The following is a 21,935-nucleotide window of genomic DNA, read 5'->3' as shown; positions in this document are numbered from 1 at the left end:
TAAGCCCATCCTTCAGCCCCAGTTGTCTTTGAGATGAGACCTCAGGCCTGGCTGACAGCTTGACTGTAAACTCATGAAAGATCTTGAGCCAGAAACATCCAGCTAAGCCCCTCCTGCTTTCTGGACCCACAGAAACTGTGAGATAACCTTTTGTTTCAAGTTATGCAAAAACAGAAAACTAATACAGACTTTGGTACTCAGAGTGGACTACCGAATGTAACAAAAACCTAGAATGTGGGTGTGGCTCTGGAACCAAACAATGAGCTTTGAGCAGGGTTAATGAAAGCTTGAAGCATCTTCAATTCACAACTGTTCACAGAGTAGTAACAGAAAGCTTAGCAACACTCTCACCTGCAGCTGTGGGGAAAGTAGAAAATATGCCTAATGAACTGGGTTATCTAGCTAAGAATGTTTCCAAGAAAAGTGTTGAAGATACTGCCAGGTTTCCTTTTGCTGCATATGGTAAAATGTGTGAGAGAGAGAGAGATAAACTGAGGGAAGGGCTGAAAACAAAAGGGAGAAAGGACTTGATGGTTTGGCAACTTCTCAGCCTTTATAGGTGGTAAAGGATGCTAACATTTAGAAATGTCTTCGAAGCAAAGATCGAATCCACAGCATTTCCAGGAAAACATGGTCTAAAGATAAGACCAAGGGTATGAGTCCATCTTGAGATGACTGTAGCCCCATGTGACAGCTTGACTGTCATGGGACACCTTGATCCAGAGGCACCAGCCTGCAGCTCCCAGATTCCTGACCCACATAAACTGTTGTCTTAAGATGTAAAGTGCTGGGACTTCCCTGGTGGTCCAGTGGTTAAGACTCTGCACTCCCAATGCAAGGGGCCTGGGTTTGATCCCTGGTCAGCGAACTAGATCTTGCATGCTGCAACTAAGATCCTGCATGCTGCAACTAAGATCCCGCATGCCGCAACAAAGATCCCACGTGCTGCAACTAAGACCTAGCACAGCAATATTTAAAAAAAAAAGATGTAAAATACTAAGTTTGGGGGGTAATTTGTCACACAGAAACCGGTCACTAATACACTGAGCTTCTGGAGAAGATGTCATGGGGAGGGGGAGATTTTTCACAATGAAAACTAAAAAGCATCTTTAGGAAAATCCTGAGGCCATGAGCAACGGAAGTAAATCTTCTTGCCACCAATGTGTTTTAAATACCATCTCTATTTTTTTTCACTTTTTTTGAATTTTATTTTATTTTTTTATACAGCAGGTTCTTATTAGTCATCTATTTTATACACATCAGTGTCTACATATCAATTCCAATCTCCCAATTCATCCCACTAGCACCACCCCCTGCCACTTTCCCCCTTTGGTGTCCATACGTTTGTTCCCTACATCTGTGTCTCCATTTCTGCCCTGCAAACCGGTTCATCTGTACCATTTTTCTAGATTCCACATACATGTGTTAATATACGATATTTGTTTTTCTCTTTCTGACTTACTTCACTCTGTATGACAGTCTCTACATCCATCCACGTCTCTACAAAGGACCCAATTTCGTTCCTTTTTATGGCTGAGTAATATTCCATTGTATATATGTACCACATCTTCTTTATCCATTCGTCTGTTGATGGGCATTTAGGTTGCTTCCATGACCTGGCTATTGTAAATAGTGCTGCAATGAACGTTGGGGTGCATGTGTCTTTTTTTGTTTTCTCTGTCTGTTGAGATGATCATGTGGTTTTTGTCCTTTAATCTATTAGTATGGTGTATTACACTGATTTTTTCTTTCTTTATTTGGTTGCACCAGGTCTTAGTTGGGGCTCCTGGGCTCCTTAGTTGCAGCATGCGAACTCTTATTTGCAGCATGCATGTGGGATCTAGTACCTTAACCAGGGATTGATCCCAGGCCCCCTGCATTGGGAGTGCGGAGTCTTATCCACTGTGCCACCAGAGAAGTCCCGCATGTGTCTTTCTGAATTATGGTTTTCTCTGGGTATATGCCCAGTAGTGGGATTGCTGGGTTCTATGGTAATTCTATTTTTAGTTTTTTAAGGAACCTCCATACTGTTCTCCGTAGTGGCTATATCAATTTACATTCCCACCAACAGTGCAAGAGGGTTCCCTTTCCTCCACATCCTCTCCAGCATTTGTTGTTTGTAGATTTTCTGATGATGCCCATTCTAACTGGTGTGAGGTGATACCTCATTGTAGTTTTGATTTGCATTTCTCTAATAATTAGTGACGTTGAGCATCTGTTCATGTCCTTCTTGGCCATCTGTATGTCTTCTTAGCAGAAATGTCTATTTAGGTCTTCTGCCCATTTTTTGATTGGGTTGTTTGTTTTTTACATTGACTCTCTTTAGATGGTGATTACCGAGGAGAGAGACACATGGTGAGCTGGACGGTTGTTTCCAGCCAGACTCACAAGGTCTTTCTTCCTGAGGAATTAAGTGGTGTCTTTTCCTGGCCAGTTGGAAACAAGAGGGGCAGGTCTCCCCTTATTTCTTGCCCTTGCTCCTCACATATTCCCTTCTAGATGAGGCAATAAGGACTCTGGGTTCCTCTCGGGCCCAGGTAATGGACTTGAAAACTCTCTCCTTCAGCTTTCTCCTGCTCTGACTCCCCACCCCATCCCCACAAAACCAACAATCATTCCCAGTGGACCAGCACTGGCCAAGTTCTTTCAGTGGGGATCCACCAAGCTGCAAAGTCAAAGAGAAGTTCCTCTGAGCATCCTTCTCTTCATACCACCCTAGGGGCTCAATCATGGGTGCACTGATCTACATATACCTTAAGAGAACTCCACGAAGATGTGTAGAAAGAGAATAAGGGAAGGATGGACAGCATATGAGGCTCCTTGCTCAGAAAACTATTCACAGGTGATCTCGCCCAACTCATTCTACCACACCTCCTTCAGTCACCTACACTGTCAACAGATCCCCCCTTTACGCTAAGCCGGAGCCAGTCTGACTTCTGTCTTCTGCACCCAAACAGCTCTGACTGACACCCCAAGCCAGGGCTCTTCCTTCCCCTACAGCCCTGGCCAACCATGTTGGAAAGTGGCCCCTGTGCCCCTGAGAATCAGGCAGCCAAAGCTTTCCAAGAAAAAAACAAAAATACCTGAAGAGCAACCAAAATATTCCAAATATCTTTAAGGATGTCTCTGGGGCTTTCAGACATAGCTGCAGACAATCACGACATGGCACTGGGCGGTGGCAGAAACACCAGGCTCCTCAAGACTGAGACAACCCAGCCCCAAACATTCCTGGTCACTCATCCAGAAAGCTGCTGCCCATGCATCCTTGGTCCTCGTCTTTCCTCAGCCCGGGTCCTCGGAGCTGACAGCATTCACTCTCCAGTCTGAGGGGCCAGCACGCATCCCAAAAGGGATGGCAGTCAGGCCAGCCTCTGAGCTGTTCCCCAGACCTGGGAGGAACCAAATTCCCTCCTCCTGACCTCAGGTCCATCCTGTGTTCCTGCTGGCAGCAGAGGCACGAGGCAGGGGGCTGGGTGTGTAAAACAGGTACAGTCAGGGAAAGGCTGGTAGTAAGGAGGTGAGGCTTGTGGGACAGGGCACGGAGTGGAAGGAACCAGAAGGCTTTTCTCCTCACCTCTGGAAAGCAGATTTTTTATATCACATTGAATTCAAATCCTGATTGTGTGATTTCACCTGTCCAAGTTGAGGTTTCCTTATGCGTAAAATGAGGACGAGGGTTCCTCCCTTGCTGGGTTGTTACAAGGACTAAATTAGATATTGTATATAAAGTGCTTGACACAGCAGCAGGTGCATAGTAACCTACCAAAGCATAGTAGCTGTTATTGGCTATTGTTGCCTGTTCTTTGTGAGCATGTGCCAGCGGAGATAATTACAATAATCTTCCATATTGGGGTAGGATTTTATAATTTCCAACCCAGGTCACATACATTTTCTCCCTTGGTTCTGAGCCCTCTGAAGGAGATTTTATTGCTATTACTGTTCCCTCTTTACTAAAGAGAAAATTGAGAAGACAGAGAGAAGTGGAGACAGGGAGGGGTGAGGAGAGGGATGGGACGCAAATGGCTAATTGGTTTCCACCTACTCAGGGGTGGGCCATGGAGAGTGAACCACATCCTCAAAGAATTCAGGCTGTATGTGCCAATGTCTGTTTGATCCCAGGAAAAACAAGGCAGAAAAACATACCCAGAGGGGGTGGGCTATGGAAAAGGAATAACAGACAGTGGGATCAGAAGCTCTAGACTCACATCCCAGTTTTGCTTCTTCTTCTTCAAACCTCAGTTTCCTCATCTGCAAAATGGAAGGAACATTACTACCTAACAGATGGTAGTCCTCTGAGGATCAAATGACACACTAGAGGTGAAAGGACCTTCTAACCATAGAACAGTACCTATTTTTATTATTATTATTGAAGAGGGTATCTTGAAAACTTCTCTCCGGCTTCCATTCTCATCCTGTAAACTCTCAAACCACAGATTTCTCTATTCGTGTTACTTCCACAGTATTTTATACTTCTACCAAACAACTGAACACATTGCATTGTTATTATCTATTTATATAATAGCTTCATTATCTATTGCCATCTGAGCCCTCCCTATTAGACCATGAGCACCAGAAGGCCAGGACTGTGCCTTGCCACCATTATGTCCAGGGCTAGCCAAAGGACTAGCATACAGGAGGTATTCAGTCAGTGCTCACTATACAAAGAAATGAATGTGCCTCCAGGTTCTCTAACGTAACATCACTTTAGACAGATGAGAGGAACTCCAAGGGAAAGACAAAGAAGAAATATTCTTCTCTCTCTTGGTCCCTTCATCTCTTCTCCATTTCATTGGGTCACACAAATTTAAAACAAGAATAATGCACAGCAAACTTTGAAACTAGTGTTTAAAAGAACGCCCTGAGTTTTTAGAGACCAAAGAGGAAAACAGACCACAGCAATCAAGGGCTAAGGGAAGCTGGTCAAGTTTCAAATTGTGGGAATAACTAGAGGCAGGAGATTGGAAAGCTACCATGGGAACCAATCCACAAGGCCAGAGGGCAGACTTCTGATGCTGAAATTGGCCACAGGGCCATGTCCTGCTACAGACTTGTCATCACAAAGCCAGCTTAGTGTGATGCCAGGTGCTAAGCTAGCCAGCCATTGGTCAGAGTAACGTCAACCAGGAATGAAATAAATCTGGAGGGTAGATTCTAGCCAGAAACTTTGGCCAAGTATTTTTTATCTAGATAGAATAATTATCCTAAAATGGATTATTAGAGTGTTTTTTAAAAACACTCAAAGGCAAAAATTGACCTTTTAATAAATGGTGCTGAGGTAATCAGGTAACCATTTGGAAAAAAATAAAATTGATCCATACCTCCCACCATACACAAAAATAAATTCCAAATAGATCAGAGATCTAAATGTAAAAAATAAATAAAATCACACAAGTACTATTAAAAAACATGGGTGAGTTCCTTTACAACCTGGGAGTAGGTAAAGGTTTTCAAATTGTGACTCAAAATCCAAGTGCAACAAAAGAAAAGATTGATGGAATTCCCTGACAGTCCAGTGGTTAGGACTTGGCGCTCTCACTGCCGAGGGCCCAGGTTCAATCTCTGGTCGGGGAACTAAGATCCTGATCCTGAAAGCTGCACAGCACGGCAAAAAAAAAAAAAAGATTGAGCAATTTGATCACAGAAGAATTTTTTTTTAACTTTTGTGTGACAGAAACACCATAAAGAAAGTCAAAATGCTACTAACAAAGTAGGAGGAAACATCTGCAAACCTTATCACAGATAAAGGGTTAATTTCCCTGATACATACTCTTGAGAAAGGGCAGGGGAGAGACCAAAAGCCTGACAGAAAAATGGACAAACTTGAATAGACAGTTCACAAAGAAATAAATAAAAATGGCCCTTAACCATAGGAAAAGATGTTCAGCCTCACTCAAGATTGGGAAAATGCAAATTAAAACCACAATGAGATAACCATGTCCCTCCCATTGGAATGGCAAAATTAAAGAGGATGACAGACATATACTTTGGGCAAAGCTGTGGGGAAACACACAATCTAATACACTACTGGTGAGAATGCAAACTATCACAGCAACATTGAAGAGGATTTGGGCAATAGCTGATGAAAAGTACAGATGCATTTATTTACTTTTTGACCCAGCCACCCAGGGTCTAGGAATTTACCCTGAAGGTATCTCCAACACTGCAAAAATACATATGCACAAGGTTATTCATTGCAGCAGCATTTATTATTGCTAAATGTTGGAAACAAACTACCTGGGTTGCACAAGTGTTAAAAAAAAAAAAAAAGGTTGAAATTACAGTTTATGTACAAAATGGAGAGCTAGGCAGCTGTTAAAAAATTAAAAGTTTAAAAAATTAAAATGATTTCCAGAAAATGCAAAAGATTATCTATAGTATGCCACCTTTCATGTAAGAAAGGGAAATTAAAAAAAAAAAACACATGTATCTGCTAACTCGAGAGAAAAGTTATCACTAGAATACATCAGATACTGATGAAATTAGTTACACCCAGGGGTGGTGGAAATGGGATGGAAAGGATGGAAGGATGGGAAACAGAGTCAAAGAGATGGGGAATACTCAAGAAAAAAAAATCAGCAAGGTCAAGGGAGAAAATGCAAAATGGAATACAAATAGAAATCAATGAACCTAGCTGTATGTCAAATAAATAACATAACCAAACTTAAGAAGGGCAACAAAAAGAACCCGGGTAAATCTTGGATACATTATTTTGACCAAATATCCTCAGGCTAAAGACAAAAAGAACTATAAACACATATTGAAACTCAAGTAGTGGGTTTGTTTTTCACAGTGGTATAGGTTAGCAATTCTACAGTGATATAATGTGTATTCTTGGATTAAATAAATAAGACTCAATATGCTCACTGTCAGAGAAGAGGGTTTTAAATATAGAATGGGGAAGGCTAGGATGAAACCACTGCTGCTGCATTAGAATTGGAGGTACAAGTGTGAAGTTGTAGTTTTAATAGAGAGGAAGAGATACATACATACATATAGAGACATATATATACATATACAAAAAAGCAGGGGATTGTATTCTTTGGGACTTCCTAGATTAAACCAAATCAAATCGATTTCCTTACTGCAGGGTTCCTCAGGGTCCTTAATTCCTTAATGCCAACTCTGAATCTCCAGCAGGACAACAGAATACTCTACGGTTTCCAAAATTACTTGAACGCGGAACCCTTTCCCATGGGGCATGACACAGGACTAGAGTTCATCCAAGAGTTTTGAAAGATGAGCAGAACCGGGTCGGAGGCCCCACCCCTGCCTAGTTAGGAGACTTGGGCAAGCTCCTTTCATCTGCACAAAATGGGGCAAACATGATGAATTCTCAGCGGCGTGGAGCAGGTTAGATGAGATCACACCCAGGCGCCTTATCCGTTTTTCTCTTTCTCCTCTCTCCTCTCTCCCCAATTCCCCCTCTCCTTCCCTCCCTCCTTTCCTCCAGCACTCCCATCTTCTCTCCTCAGGGAGCCAGCTCCTGCTGCAGCCAGCTTCCAGACTGAGCCCCTCTTAGGACCGTGCAGAGACTACAAATGAGCGGGTCAGCCCGCCTGAAAGCAATCAGCTTTGTGGAACTCTGTGGCCTTTTCTTTCCTCCTGAAACTGGTTCTGCCTGGGCCCAGGACCTGGGTGACAAGTTGGATTTGATTTAAAAAGCCAAAAGAAAAGGAAAAAAAAAAAGGGGAAGGCGATTAGCGTGGCTTTTGCAGAAAATGATCAGCCCCTCATTGTGATCTTAAGGCGGTGGGCAATGTAGCGAGGGGAGGGCAGGAGTCCCCCCCTTCCCTGATGCTATTTTCCACATTGGGGCAAAGAGCTTCTCCCTCTTGGTTCAGCTTAGTCTCGGCTGGAGGGATTTGGGTCACGGGTTGCAGACTGAGCAGGCAGCTCAGATTAGCTGGAAAAACCCCCAACCAATTTGAAATGAATTTAAAAGTGAGTCAAACCCAGAGGAGCCCATGCCTTCGGAGACCTGGTGGCATGGTTGGAGAAGGGAGGGCAGAGATGACTCCACTGTGATTTCTGCTCGTTTTATAGCCTTCCCGGCAGGCTCAGCCTCCAAGCTCATGACCAGATTCGCCCAAGGGGCCAGGCAGAGTGATTTTAGTGACCAAGGACAATTCCGTCAGCCCTCCCTCATGCTGTTCCTCACAGTGGTAATTATAAGTAATCATGAATAATAATGGTAATAACAAGTAATAATAATAAATAAATATGGTAATCAAAAGTAATAATAAATAATAATAATAATGGTAAAAATAAGGGCAGCTATCTGCTGTGTGCCTTCTGTGTGTCAGACACTGCTCTGAGCACTATAGTGTGTATATTATCCCATTTTAATCCTCATAGCAACCCTGCAAAAGAAACATTCACTTACTTAACAAGTATTTACCTATCGAATGCATTCTGTGTGCCACAAACTGTGCTATAGGTGCTGGCAATATCATAATGAATTTATAACCATGGAGGAGTTACTATCCCATTCCACAGATAAGGAAACTGAGGCTCAGAGAAGTAAAGCAAGTTTCGATCAAAGTGCTCCCATATACTTCAGCCAGTTAATGAAGGCACCACCACAAACCCCCCCCACACACACCTGAGGCTGCATATTGAAAAGTGGAAATGTTCAACAACTAGCAGACAGCACCCCAAGTACAAGCCTTTACAGGAAGTTATTTTCTTTCAGCAAGAAACTGAACATCTTTTCTATCTTGAGGACAGGTTCTCTTGTTAAACAAGCAATGATTTGTCTGTTACTTCATAAGTAAGCTAGTCCGCAAGTTTTCTGAGCAAGAGTTTTCCAGAGCAAATGTAAGCAGTCCACCTCAGCATCTAGGGAAATAGATGGGAATAAAAGCGGACATGGGAATAAAAGATAAACTGAGGCACAAAAGTATTAAGTAATTCTCCTCATTTGATCAGAATCACATCTAGGATTTCATCCATCCAGAATCACACAGTGTTAGAACCAGGAAGGAAACTCATCTACCCGTGAAGTGAACCCTGTGGATGCCCAGCTCCCGCCCCGCATTCACCGCTTCTTTTCGTAAGAAACCCCCATTTTCACAAGGACAGCCACACCTCCCTCTTACAGCCCCTTTACTGTAGAAAAGCCGGTGCCATGCCAGCTCCAGTCAGGCATCCCAGTCCCTGGCTCCAGGTACCAATTCAGAGAGAGATGGGCTTGCTGTGGATGGGCCAGTGTTGTTTGATGAGTGGCAGGTAGAGGTTCACTGAGCTTCTGGAAAAAAGCATCCTTGCTCTTCTGAGACAGCGTCTGCTCTTTGCCCTGAAGCTGAGGTTCTGCGGAAGGCAAAGCAGGCAGCCTGGAAGAAACTGAGTCTTGAGCCCATCACTGAGTCACTGAGTCAAACCAACCTGGGAGCCCCCCCTTACTTTGCATTTTCCAATAAATCCCACCCCCACCCCCCATTACGGGTTAAGCATATCTGAGTGGAGTTAATGTCACAGAGGATCAGGGGCCGATAGGAGGCCAAACCTGTCCTCTTACAGGAAGAAACTGAGGCCCAGAAAGGTCCAATGTTAAGCTCAAGGTCACACATCCAGGAGAGGGCGGGGTCAAACTCTTTCCAGAAGTCTCCAGAAGGAAGAATAGGATTCTATCATAGTTTCAAATTTCACTGAAAATGGACTCCTGTCACTGATTTTCCATGGGGAACAAAGCTCCCAAATTGGAGCTATTCAGAAAAAAAATACGGTGCTGTTGAGGAAGCTGCACCCCCCGTCAGGAAGTGTTCAAGCAGAAAGGACACAAAGACACAGTGGCAGAACTGCAGAGGGAGATCAGGTCTCCCGGAGATGGCTGTTCTAAACGCCCCTAACTGCAGGACTGGAAGGGATTCAAGAAGCCACCGTGTTAGCCCGCAAGAGTCCTTTCAACTTGGAGCACGTCTGCAGAACCAGGACCAGCACGCTGAGGCTGACTCCTGGTCCAGAGCTCTGCCTACCATGTCACCCTAGTTCCCCTACTGAAGCCTGGGGCGGGAGTAACAAGGTAATGGGAGGCAGCCCAGTGTCATGGCTAAGAGAACTGGCACAGGGTAAAGGATGAGCCCTCAGACCTATGAGAAGATGCTCAATCTCAGGCATAATAAGAGAAAGGCCTACCGAAACTGCACTAAGGTACCACTTTTTTTTTCATCTATCAGACAAGCTGTTCAGCTGGTGAGGCTGAGTAGAAAGAGACACTCTCAGCCTTGCTGGTGGAGCGTCTATTGGTATGAGTGCTGTGGAAGATGGTTTAGTGGCCCCTGTCAAAATTATAAATGCTCACAGCCTGTAACTTAGCAACCCCACTTTATCCTACAGACATACTCGCATGTGTATGAAATGATGTGTATACAAATATAATCACTGCATTGGAATAACAAAAGATTAAAAAGTCCTAAATGTCCGCAATAGAGGACTGGGTAAATACTATGAATCATCAATACAATGGAATACTATGCAACCATGAGGGGAAAAAATGAGGAAACTCTATGAATCGCTCCGGAAAGAATTTATGTTGTTAAGGGGAGAAATTCCTGGAAAGAGGAAAATGCAAAATAGCATGTCAAATATATTAGCTTTCAATCTAAAAACAAAGAAAAGGGTACAAATGAACTTACCTACGAAACAGAAATAGAGTCACAGATGTAGAAAACAAACTTATGGTTACCAGGGGTAAGGGCGGGGGAGGGATAAATTAGGAGATTGGGATCGACACATACACACGACTATATAGAAAACAGACAACTAATAAGGACCTGCTATAGCACAGGGAACTCTACTCAATACTTGTAATGGCCTATATGGGAAAAGAATCTAAAAAGAGTGGATACATTATATCTATAACTGAATCCCTTTGCTGTACACCTGAAACTAACACAACGTTGTAAATCAACTATACTCCAATAAAATTTTTAATAAATAAATAAATAAAATATATTAGCTTTCAGTAAAGGAAAGAAAATATTATGTGTTATGAATACATAATATATTTGCATAAATCCTAAAAGGAAACCAGTAAAAGTGATGATGGCTGTTTGGAGATGTGTGAGCTGGGTGGCTGGGAGATGGGGTGGGAGTGAAACTTTGCACTATTTACTCTTTTATATTGTTTGAAAATATATACAAAAAGGAAAACCTTTAGTGTGCGGAGTCTGATAGGCCTGGGTTTAAATTCTAACTACACAGGGACTTCCCTGGCGGTCCAGTGGTTAAGACTCTGTGTTTCCACTGCAGGTGGTGTGGGTTCGACCCCTGGTTGGGGAACTAAGATCTCACACGCTGGGCAGTGCGACCAAAAAAAAAAAAAATTCTAACTACACAGACTGTTACATGCAAGTTAAGTAATGCTTATTTCATATATTTTCCCTTAATTATGAAGAAAAGTTTTAGTTTTAAAAGGTCACAGATAAACCACATGGGGGGTTACTCAGATTTTTTTTTTTTTTTGAATGTGGTGGAGAAAACGCAGGTGGACCTTGGCTAGACTTATTCCTCTCAATGCCAGTTTCCTCAGAGGAACATAATGATACCCTTTGGAGGGCACTGTGGACGTTAAATGAGGTAATGCTGAAAGCACTTAGCACAGGGACTGGCGCATAACAAATGGTTAATAAGTGCAGATTTTACTACCCCTAAAATAGACAATTTTAATCAAAACCACAGAGGAAAGGCGTTTTGAGACTAAATAATAATGGCATGGTAGCTGCCTCTATCTGACACGTGCACCCGATAGCACAAGCGAACAACACAGGAAGAAGGAACAGCTTACTAAGGTAAGAAACACCAAACCATTGTCGAGATTCTCCTCCTGCAGTCGTTGATCAGGGAGCATGGATTAAATAACCAGCGGTAGATTCGAAAATCTGGTTTTGGTGAAATGTTCAAAATATTGCAGAAGAGCAAACTCTTAGGGATCAGAAAACCTCCCAGCAAACCGAGCAGGAGTACTTGTCTGACAAGATACCTCCTGCCATTTATGTGACCATATATCAACTCCAGTTATTTACTGGAGAAATGATTACATAATGAAAAGAAGAAGAAAATCAAATTCGTTATTTAATAGTTATTGTAATTTCCTACATAGTCACTTTAAAAAACAGATAGATGTAATAGACATGGTTTCTGCCTGCTCATCATCTCCTTGGGAAACTGCTCCCCCCACCACCAGCCTTCAGTCCTTGGATTTGGGGAGACATCTGACCCACACCTGTTTAATGAGACAATTTCAATTCCCTGGCCAAAGGGATTATTCAGAGTGGGCATAGGACCCAAACACGGACAATTAGAGGCAATTCTGGGACTCAGGCCAAGATTATCAGAACGTAAACAATCTCTTCCCAGTGAGTTTACCTCACTGGGAAATGATAAGTTTGGAATGGCTCATGGCCATCTCTGCCACCTCATGGGGAAAGCTCTGCTGGATGGTCCCACGAGGTCTCTGCTAAGAGCCCAAAGCATCTGTCCCCAGAGCTTCTCTGACACCAACAAACACCAACAGGAAGCTTCTCATCAAACTTGCATGACAGCCCAGAAATGTCAAGGAGGTAACACCCCCAGGTGCAGCCTCAACCACTGGGGGCAGAAGCCAGAGGTAAATGTCTATCCTAGGGGTAAATTCTCAGCAGACAAATGTGAAAGGCTTTTTGATGGTCCTCAGAAGGGCTGGGTCAGAATCAAGCCACAGTTGCCCACAGCAGTGACTTTGACAGCATACCTGTATTAGTCAGGATTCTCTAGAGAAACAGGACCAACAGAATATATACATAGTGAGGGAGATCTCATTGAAATAGTTGGCTCATGCAGTTGTAGGGGCTGGCAAGTCCAAAATCTGTTGAGCAAGCCAGCAGGCTGGAGATTCAGATAAAGGCTGATATTGCAGTTTTGAGTCTGAAATTCATAGACTGAAACCCAGCCAGGGGTTCTGTATTGCAGGCTAGAGGCAGAGTCGCCACTGCTTTGGAAAACTTCAGTCTTTATTCTTAGGCCGTCAACTGATTGCACGAGGCCCACCCACAGGATGGAGGGTAATCTGCTTTACTTAAAGTCAACTGATTTAAATCTTAACCACATCTAAAGGATACCTTTACAGCAACATCTAGACTGGTGTTTGAACAAGCCATTGAGCACTACAGCCTAGCCACGCTGACTCATAAAACTGACCATCATGATGCTCTTAAATCAGCTTTTTCTCCTTCATTCTCCCCACTCTCTCACTCCTACTCCCTGAAATCACTTCCCAAGCTGCATTCAAGTCCTTGTCTCAGGCTCTGCTTTCAGGGGAACCCAGCATCCACCACATATAACATAAGTGGTCATTTTCCCCAGCTCCAGCTCCTCAGAGATCTCACTATTTTAATCATTTCACACTTCTTTCCAGTGGCTTTCAAAAGCACTTTGATTACATACATGTAGCATAACTATAATATATAATACAAAGCAGTATTAAATAAGTGAGTGCTACAGTCTAAATACTATGACTGTTTGGAGACGAGGATGGTCAGAGAAGCTTTTAATAAGAAGAGGAAATTTTATCTGGGACTTGTAAGATGTGGAAGATTCAGACAGGTGGAGAAGAGAAGGTAGGTGCTTCCAGGACATGGGCCACATAATAATAGCTGGCAATTTAGTGAACACATACTACATGCCAACCATTCTTCTAAACCCTGTACATGGATTAACTCACCTAATACTCACAATAACTTTGTGAAATATGCATATTATTTATACTTTACAGACAAGGAAACAGACATAGAGAAGTTTAAGGAACTTGGCCAAGGTTCCATGGAGCTGGGATTAAAATTCAGCAGTCCAACACCAGGTCCCACACCAATAACCACTACATTCCACCCCTCTCCCTAAGCTAGGATGTGTCTCTTTTGAGCTGAGATCAGGAGCTAGGCTTTTTGTTTGTTTGTTTTTCATATTTTGCTTTTTGTTTTTGTGGCTGTGCCACACGGCATGTGGGGTCTTAGCTCCCCGACCAGGGACTGAAACCGCACCCCCTGCACTGGAAGTGTGGAGTCTTAACCACTGGACCACCAGGCAAGTCCCAGGAGCTAGGTTTTTAGCTGTTCTAATTGTGATAAAATACACATAACATAAAATTTACCATCTTAACCATCTTTAAGTATTCAGTTCAGTAGTGTTAAGCATATTCACACTGCTATCTAACCAGTCTCCAGAAATTCTTCATCTCACAAAACTGAAACTCTATACCCATTAAACAACAATTCCCTATTTCCCCCTCCCCCAAGAAGCCCCTGGGAACCACTATTCTGCTTTCTGTTTCTCTGAGTTTGCCCACTCTGTAAATCTCATACAAGTGGCGTCATACAGTATTTATCCTTTTGTGTCTGGCTTTTTTCACTTAGCATGATGTCTTCAAGGTTTATTTATGTTGTAGTGTGTGTCAGAATTTCCTTCCTTTTTAAGGCTGAATAATATTCTGTTGTTTTTGTATATCACAATTTGTTTATCCTTCACCAGCCAATGGACATATGGGTTGCTTCCACCTTTTGGCTATTGTGAATAATGCTGCAATGAATATTGCTGTGCAAATATCTCTTCAAGACCCTCTTGCAACTCTTTTGGGTATATGCCCAGAAGGAGAATTACTGGATCATATGGTAACTCTATTTTTTTTAATTTTTTGAGGAACTGTCATACTGTTTTCCATAGCAGCTTCACTATTTTGCATTCCCACCAACAGTGCACAAGTGTTTCAATTTCTCTACATCCTCAGAGGAGCCCACCTTTCTGAATTTGATGTGAAGGCAGGACACTGAGTGGAACTTTCCAGGAAACAGTCAAAGATACTGACCAGGACTCAGGTGACAGGATAGTACTTCAGACAGATTTGGAATGTATCCAACAAGAAATGAGAGAAGCCATGAAAGATAAATGTGTTTGCTGATGAGAGAGCAGGAGGAGAACAGGAGATGAGGACTAAGCCTGGGGGAATAGCCCAGTTGGGTGGCACATTAATCCACAAGTGGCAGTTGCTAATTGTTTTCTAAAAGCTCATTCTCTAAGGTAAACATTTCCCTGCAGTCCCTACATTTGCTTAGCAAACCCTTTTGCATATTAAAATAAATACTAACTTCTTTCTGATGGAGCTACTCAAAATCAAAATTAGAGACACCAGTGATAGTTAACATCTGGAGAGGTTTTCATTTTTCATATATGTAATCCTTACAACAACCCTGCAGGATCGACATTATTATTCTACTGTAGTCTTACAATGGGGAGGCAAAGCAATGAATGCCCCTGGGAGAAGAACAAACTCTCTGGGCCTTATTGCATATTCTCATCCAGGGTGGGGGGATTAGAAGGAAATAAGATTTCCAGCACTGAGAACGAGGCATTTGCTAGTTGGCAGGGACACTGTGCATTTAAAGTGTATGTACAAAGATCAGTGGTTGTCAGGGGTTTGGGGAGAGACAGGGATGAATAGGTGAAGAATCGGTGATTCTTAGGGCAGAGAAATTTATTCTGTATGATACTGCAATGGTGGGTACAAGTCATTACATATTTGTCAAAACCCGTAGAACCTACAACACAAAAAGTGGATGCTCATGTAAACAATGCAGTTTAGTAAGTATTGATAATAACTAACTTAGACTTGTAAGTAATAGAATCCGGACCCAAACTCAGATCTTCTGATGCTAGAGTCTGTAGTCCCTCTATTATTCCACCCCACTACTCTAGAAGAATAAGGTTTTCTTTCATATTTAAATGTTTTTCTACCTTCTAAAGCTCCCAGTTCTCTCACCATTACACAGAAGTTGATTGCAATGCACACAGCGCAGGCACTTGCATGCATGATGACATCTGAGTTTCCTCCATCCAGATCCTGTGGCTTAGCAGCTCCTCAGGCCACATTTTCAATGGGGGGCAGGACCCTCTGCCCAGGGCTAGCACTACCCATAATCATACCAGGAAACACACCCAGAAAATCAAGGCAAGGGTGAGGACAGGGATATTAAACCACATAGGGATACCTAGGACTTTATGTCCTTCAAAAGAAAGACCTTTTTGTTCGTGGAGGAAGAATAAGATGGAATCAGTCATTCAATAAACATTTATTGGGGCCTTGGGAAACATACATGAGTAAGACATAGTTTTTGTCCTCAATAAGATCACCGTCACAGGGGTGGGGTGGGTAAGGCCAGTTAGCCTCTAATTACATGCAGGGTTAATACTCAGAATATTTTACAACTGGAAGAGCACAGAAGCCAACCAATCAGAACGGATGTTCAACTATTCAGAACACACCCCAAGTCATAAATAAGCCACCTGGACATATCCATGTGTATTAGTCTGCTCAGGCTGCCATAATAAAATACCATAGATTGGGTGGCTTAAACAACAGCAATTCAGGGAGAGAACTGGGTAGGAGATACAGATTTTGAGAGAAAGGAGAACTTAATGGTTAGGAACAGGGGCTCTGTAGACAGACTACCTGACTTTAAATCCCAGCTCCCACTTTCTTTTTTTATTAAGAGATTTTTAAGAGGTTTTTTTTTATTGAAGTATAGTTGACGTACAACTTTATATAAGTTGCAGGTGTACAATATAGTGATTCACAATTTTTAAAGATTATGCTCCATTTATAGCTATTATAAAATATTAGCTAGATTCTGTGCACAATATATCCTTGTAGCTTATTTTATACATAATACTTTGTACCTCTTACTCTCCTACCTCTATATTGTCCCTACCCCTTTCCCTCTTCCCACTGGTAATGACTAATTTGTTCTCTATATCTGTGAATCTGCTTCTTTTTTGCTGTATTCACTAGTCTGTTATATTTTTTAGATTCCACATGTAAGTGATGTCATACAGTATCTGTCTTCCTCTGACTTATTTCACTTAGCATAACACCCTCCAAATCCAATCATGTTGCTGCAAATGGCAAAATTTCATTCTTTTTTATGGCTGAGTAGTATTCTGTTGTATATATATGCCACATCCTTTTTATCCATTCATCTATTGGTGGACACTCAGGTTGCTTCCATATCTTGGCAATTATAAATAATGCTGCTATGAACACTGCGGTGCATGTGTCTTTTCAAATTAGTGTTTTTGTTTTTTTCAAACATATACCCAGCAGTGGAATTGTTGGGTCATATAGTAGCTCTATTTTTAGTTTTTTGAGAAACCTCCATACTGTTTGCCACAGTGGCTGCACCAATGTACATTCCCACCAACAGGACGTGAGAGTTCCCATTTCTCCACACCCTCTCCAGCATTTGTTATATGTGTTCTTTTTGATGATGGCCATTCTGACAGGTGTGAGGTGATATCTCATTGTTGTTGTTGTTGTTGTTTTCTCATTGTTGTTTTGATTTGCATTTCCCTGATGATCAGCGATGTTGAGCATCTTCTCATGTGCCTGTTGGCCATTTGCATTTCTTCTTTGGAAAAATGTCTATTCCGGTCTTCTGCCCATTTTTAAAATCAGGTTATTTGTTTTTTTGATGTTGAGTCATATGTCCCAGCTCCTACTTTCAAGCTGTGTGACTTGGAGCAAGTTACCTAATCATGCTGTGCCTCAGTTTCCTTGTATGTAAAAGAGGGTAATAATGATACCAAACTTGTCAGAAAAAAGAGGAGGAGGAAGAGGCAGACAAAGAAGAAACAGATGAAACTGCATTTCATTATTCTGATCCGCAAAAATGATTTCCACCAATATGTCTTTCAGCTCACTTATTCGTTCTTCGGCTGCATTTTTTCTTCTATTGATTCCTTCTAGTGTATTTTTCATTCAAATTATTGTATCGTTCATCTCTGTTCATTCTTTACATCTTCTAGCTCTTTGTTAAACATTTCTTGTATCTTCTCAGTCTGTGCCTCCCTTCTTTTTTGGAGATCTTGGATCATCTTTACTATCATTCCTCTGAATTCTTTTTCAGGCAGATTGCCTGTCTCCACTTCACTTAGTAGTTCTTCTGGAGTTTTATCTTGTTCCTTTGTCTGGAACATATCTCTGCCGTCTCATTTTGTCTGACTTTCTGTGTTTGTGGTCTCTCTTTCTCAGGCTGCAGGTCTGTAGTTTTTCTTGCTTCTGATACCTGTCCACTGGTGGGTGGAGCTGGGTCTTGTCCCTGTGGTGGGCTCAGCCATGTCACAGGGTATGTTTAGAGGCAGCTGCACACTCAGGACAACAGCAGTTGTCTGCTGATGGCTGGGGCTGTGTTCCCACCCTGTTGGTTGTTTGACCTGAGGCGTCCCAGCCCTGGAGCCGGCCCAACCGTTGGGTGAGGCCAGGTCTCAGTGCCAAAATGGTGGCCTCCAGGAGAGCTCACACCAATGAATATTCTCTGGGGCCTCCGCCAGCAGTGTCGCTGCCCCGACAGTCAGCCACAGCTGACCCCTGCCTCCCTAGGAGACCCTCCAAGACCTGCAGGTAGGTCTGGCCCAGGGTCCTATGGAGTCAGTGCTTTGACCTGGGTTCCAATGCATGAGAAACCTTGTGTGCACCCTCCAAGAGTGGAGTCTGTTTTCCCTAGTCCTGTGGAGCTCCTGCACTCGAGCCCCGCTGGCCTGCAAAGCCAGATGCTCCGGGGCTCCTCCTCCCCATGCCAGACCCTCAGGCTGGGGAGCCTGGTGTGGGGCTCAGAGCTCTCACTCCTGTGGGAGCTCTGCAATATAATTATTTTCCAGTTGGTGGGTCACCTACCTGACACGTATGGGATTTATGTCGCGAAAGTGCCCCTCCTACTGTCTTATTGTGGCTTCTTCTTTGTTTTTGGATGCAGAATATCTTTTTCAGCAGGTTCCAGTCTTTTTAGTCAATAGTCGTTCAGCAGTTAGTTGGGATTTTTGGTGTTTTCATGAGAGGAGGCGAGCTCAAGTCCTTCTACTCCTTTCTCTAAGGGCAAGAAGCCACATTTCTAAGAAGGCAGTGCTCAGAGATATTTGTGCACCCACATTCATAGCAGCAGCATTCACAATAGCCAAAAGGTGGAAGCAACCCAAGTGTCATCCATCGAAGCATGGATGGATAAACAAAATGTGGTGTATACATACACTGGAATAATACTCAGCACTACGAAGGAAGAAAATTCTGACACATACTGCTACATGGATGATCCTTGAGGACATTACACTAAGTGAAATAAGCCAGTCACAAAATGACAAATATTATATGATTCCACTTATATGAGGTCGCTAGAGTAGTAGTCAAATTCTAGAGAGACAGAAAGCAGAATGACGGTTACCTGGGGCAGCAAGGGAAGGGAATGAGTAGTTGTTGTTTAATGGATATAGAGTTTCAGTTTTGCAAGATGAAGAAAGCTCTGGAGATTGGTTATCCAACAATGAGACTATATGTAACATTATTGAACTATACACATAAAAATGGTTAATATGGTATATTTTGTTACGTATATTTTGCCACAATTAAATTTTTTTTAATTTTAATGAGGGAGTGGTCGACAGTACTGAATTCTGCTGAGAAGTCGAGAGATCAGAACCAGAAAAGGGCCCTTGGCCTAATCAAAAGGCAGTAGTTGGTAAGGCTTTGAGAGCAGCAATGTGGCTGAGAAACATGATTAGTGGATTTTGGAGGGAGCGGGAGATGAGGAGGAAACAGAAAGCCAAGAAGCTTGCCTATAAAGGGGTCTAAAACCTGTGTCCACAGCCAAGAGAGGATGGGGACTGTGAAAAGGGACTTCTTCCCTCTTTATTAAATTCCTCTTTAAAACTGCAAAATTAAGGCATGCTCACCAAACCCACTTACACAACACATCGACCCACAGAGAAAACATCAATGATCCTCCCTCCCCCCTCCACTCCACCCAGGTTGTCTGTGTTAACGGCCCAGTGGCGCGCCATGCTTACACTGACATGAGTTAATGTACAGTATGTGCAAAGGCTCTGAAACAGAAGCAGGCTGTGTCCAAGGAAAAGTCTATGCCATCAGATAACATGAGCAAGGAAGACGGGGTAGCTTGGGGAGGGAGAAGTGAGGTCATGAAAGACCCTGTGGGCCTGTACTTTATTCCAAGCATGATAAGAAGTTATGAGAGGATTGGGGAAGGGGGAGATAGGATCTTTGTTGTGGTCTCAGAAATTACTCCGACTGCTGGGTAAAGAGTAGACTGTGGCAAGGGGTGAAGTAGGGAGGTTAACGAGGAGGCCCTAGCAAAGGTCCTGGTGAGAGTCAGCGTGGGCGTCAGCAGAAAGGCTACAGACAACAAGTGCTAGAGAGGGCATGGAGAAGAGGGAGCCCTCCTGCACTGCTGGTGGGAATGTAAACTGATACAGCCACTATGGAGAATAGTATGGAGGTTCCTTACAAAACTAAAAATAGAACTACCACAGGACCCAGCAATCCCACTGCTGGGCATATACCCTGAGAAAACCATAATTCAAAAAGACACATGCACCTCAATGTTCATTGCAGCTCTATGTACAATAGCCAGGACATGGAAGCAACCTAAGTGTCCATCAACAGAGGAATGGATAAAGAAGATGTGGTACATATATATAATGGAATATTACTCAGCCATAAAAAGGAGCGAAATTGGATCATTTGTAGAGACGTGGATGGATCTAGAGACGGTCATACAGAGTGAAGTAAGTCAGAAAGAGAAAAACAAATATAGAATATTAACGCATATATGTGGAACCTAGAAAAATGGTACAGATGAACTGGTTTGCAGGGCAGAAACAGAGACACAGATGTAGAGAACAGACGTATGGACACCAAGGGGAGAAAGCGGCGGGGGTGGTGGTGGTGGTGGGATGAATTGGGAGATTGTGATTGACATGTATACACTAATATGGATAAAATAGATAACTAATAAGAACCTGCTGTATAAAAAATAAATAAAATAAAATTCAAAAAAAAAAAAGTCCTGGTGAGGAAGACCATGGCTTGGTCCAAGACGGCAGGATGGGGGTGGTGAGAAGGGATTGGATTCAGAGCACATTTTGAAGGGAAAGAGGACAGAACTTGCCCCTGGATTCTGCCAGTTTCTCAGAGCGGTTAAGAAAAGACCCCAAACTCACACAGGTTGGAAGAGATAGAGCCAGGATTCAAACCCAACTCATCTATTCAACAAATGTTTAATGGGCATCTGTGGGAGACACGGGGGGATGGAACAGTGGATGAAACACAGTCCCACCCTCGTGAAGCCCCATCCTCTGGAGAGCCAGCACAGCACAGCACAGCACGGCCACCTAAGCCAGGCGGCCAGGTTCACGTCCCAGTCCTGCTGCTCGGCAGCTCTGTGACCTTGGGCAAGTTATGTGACCTCTGTATGCTTCAATGTGAAATAACAGAAAATATATATACTGATCTCTGTCCCCGGTTCCTGGCACAGAGCTAAGACCCTTGGAATTTCCTAAGTGATACGAACAGGAGGAGCACCTTTGGTTCTAATATTTGGTCTTCGACCCTAGCTCCTGACACAGAGCTCCTGAATCCCTTGGCATTTCCTGGGTGACAGGAAGGTCTTTTGTTTAATGGGGTGACTCTTGGTGGGCTCTTGGATAACTTAGGACGGGGGCTGGTCACCAGAAAGACAAAGCCATGATTAGAAGCTTGGAACTTTCAGCCCCTTCTCCAAGGAAGGGGAGAGAGGCTGGAGACTGACTTAATGATCAGTCATGCTTATGTGATGAGGCCTCCGCAAAAATCCCCAAAATATGGGATTCGAGGAGTTTCCTGGTTAGTGAACCCATGTGCTAACATGGGTTAGCACATGGGTGGGGAGGACACCTCAACCCCACCAAGATAGAAGCTCCCGAGCCTGGAACCCTTCCAGACCTTGCCTATGTACCTCTTCATCCGGCTGTTCACCTGTGTCCTTGATCATATCCTTTATTATATACTAAACCAGTAAGCATAAGTGTTTCCTTGAGCTCTGTGGGCTGTTCTAGCAAATGACTGAACCCAAAGAGGGGGTCAT

This window comes from Hyperoodon ampullatus, assembly GCF_949752795.1.
Source record: "Hyperoodon ampullatus genome assembly, chromosome: 17".
NCBI lineage: Eukaryota > Metazoa > Chordata > Mammalia > Artiodactyla > Ziphiidae > Hyperoodon > Hyperoodon ampullatus.
The sequence above is the reverse complement of the archived record's forward strand: the minus strand, read 5'-3'. Positions refer to the sequence as shown.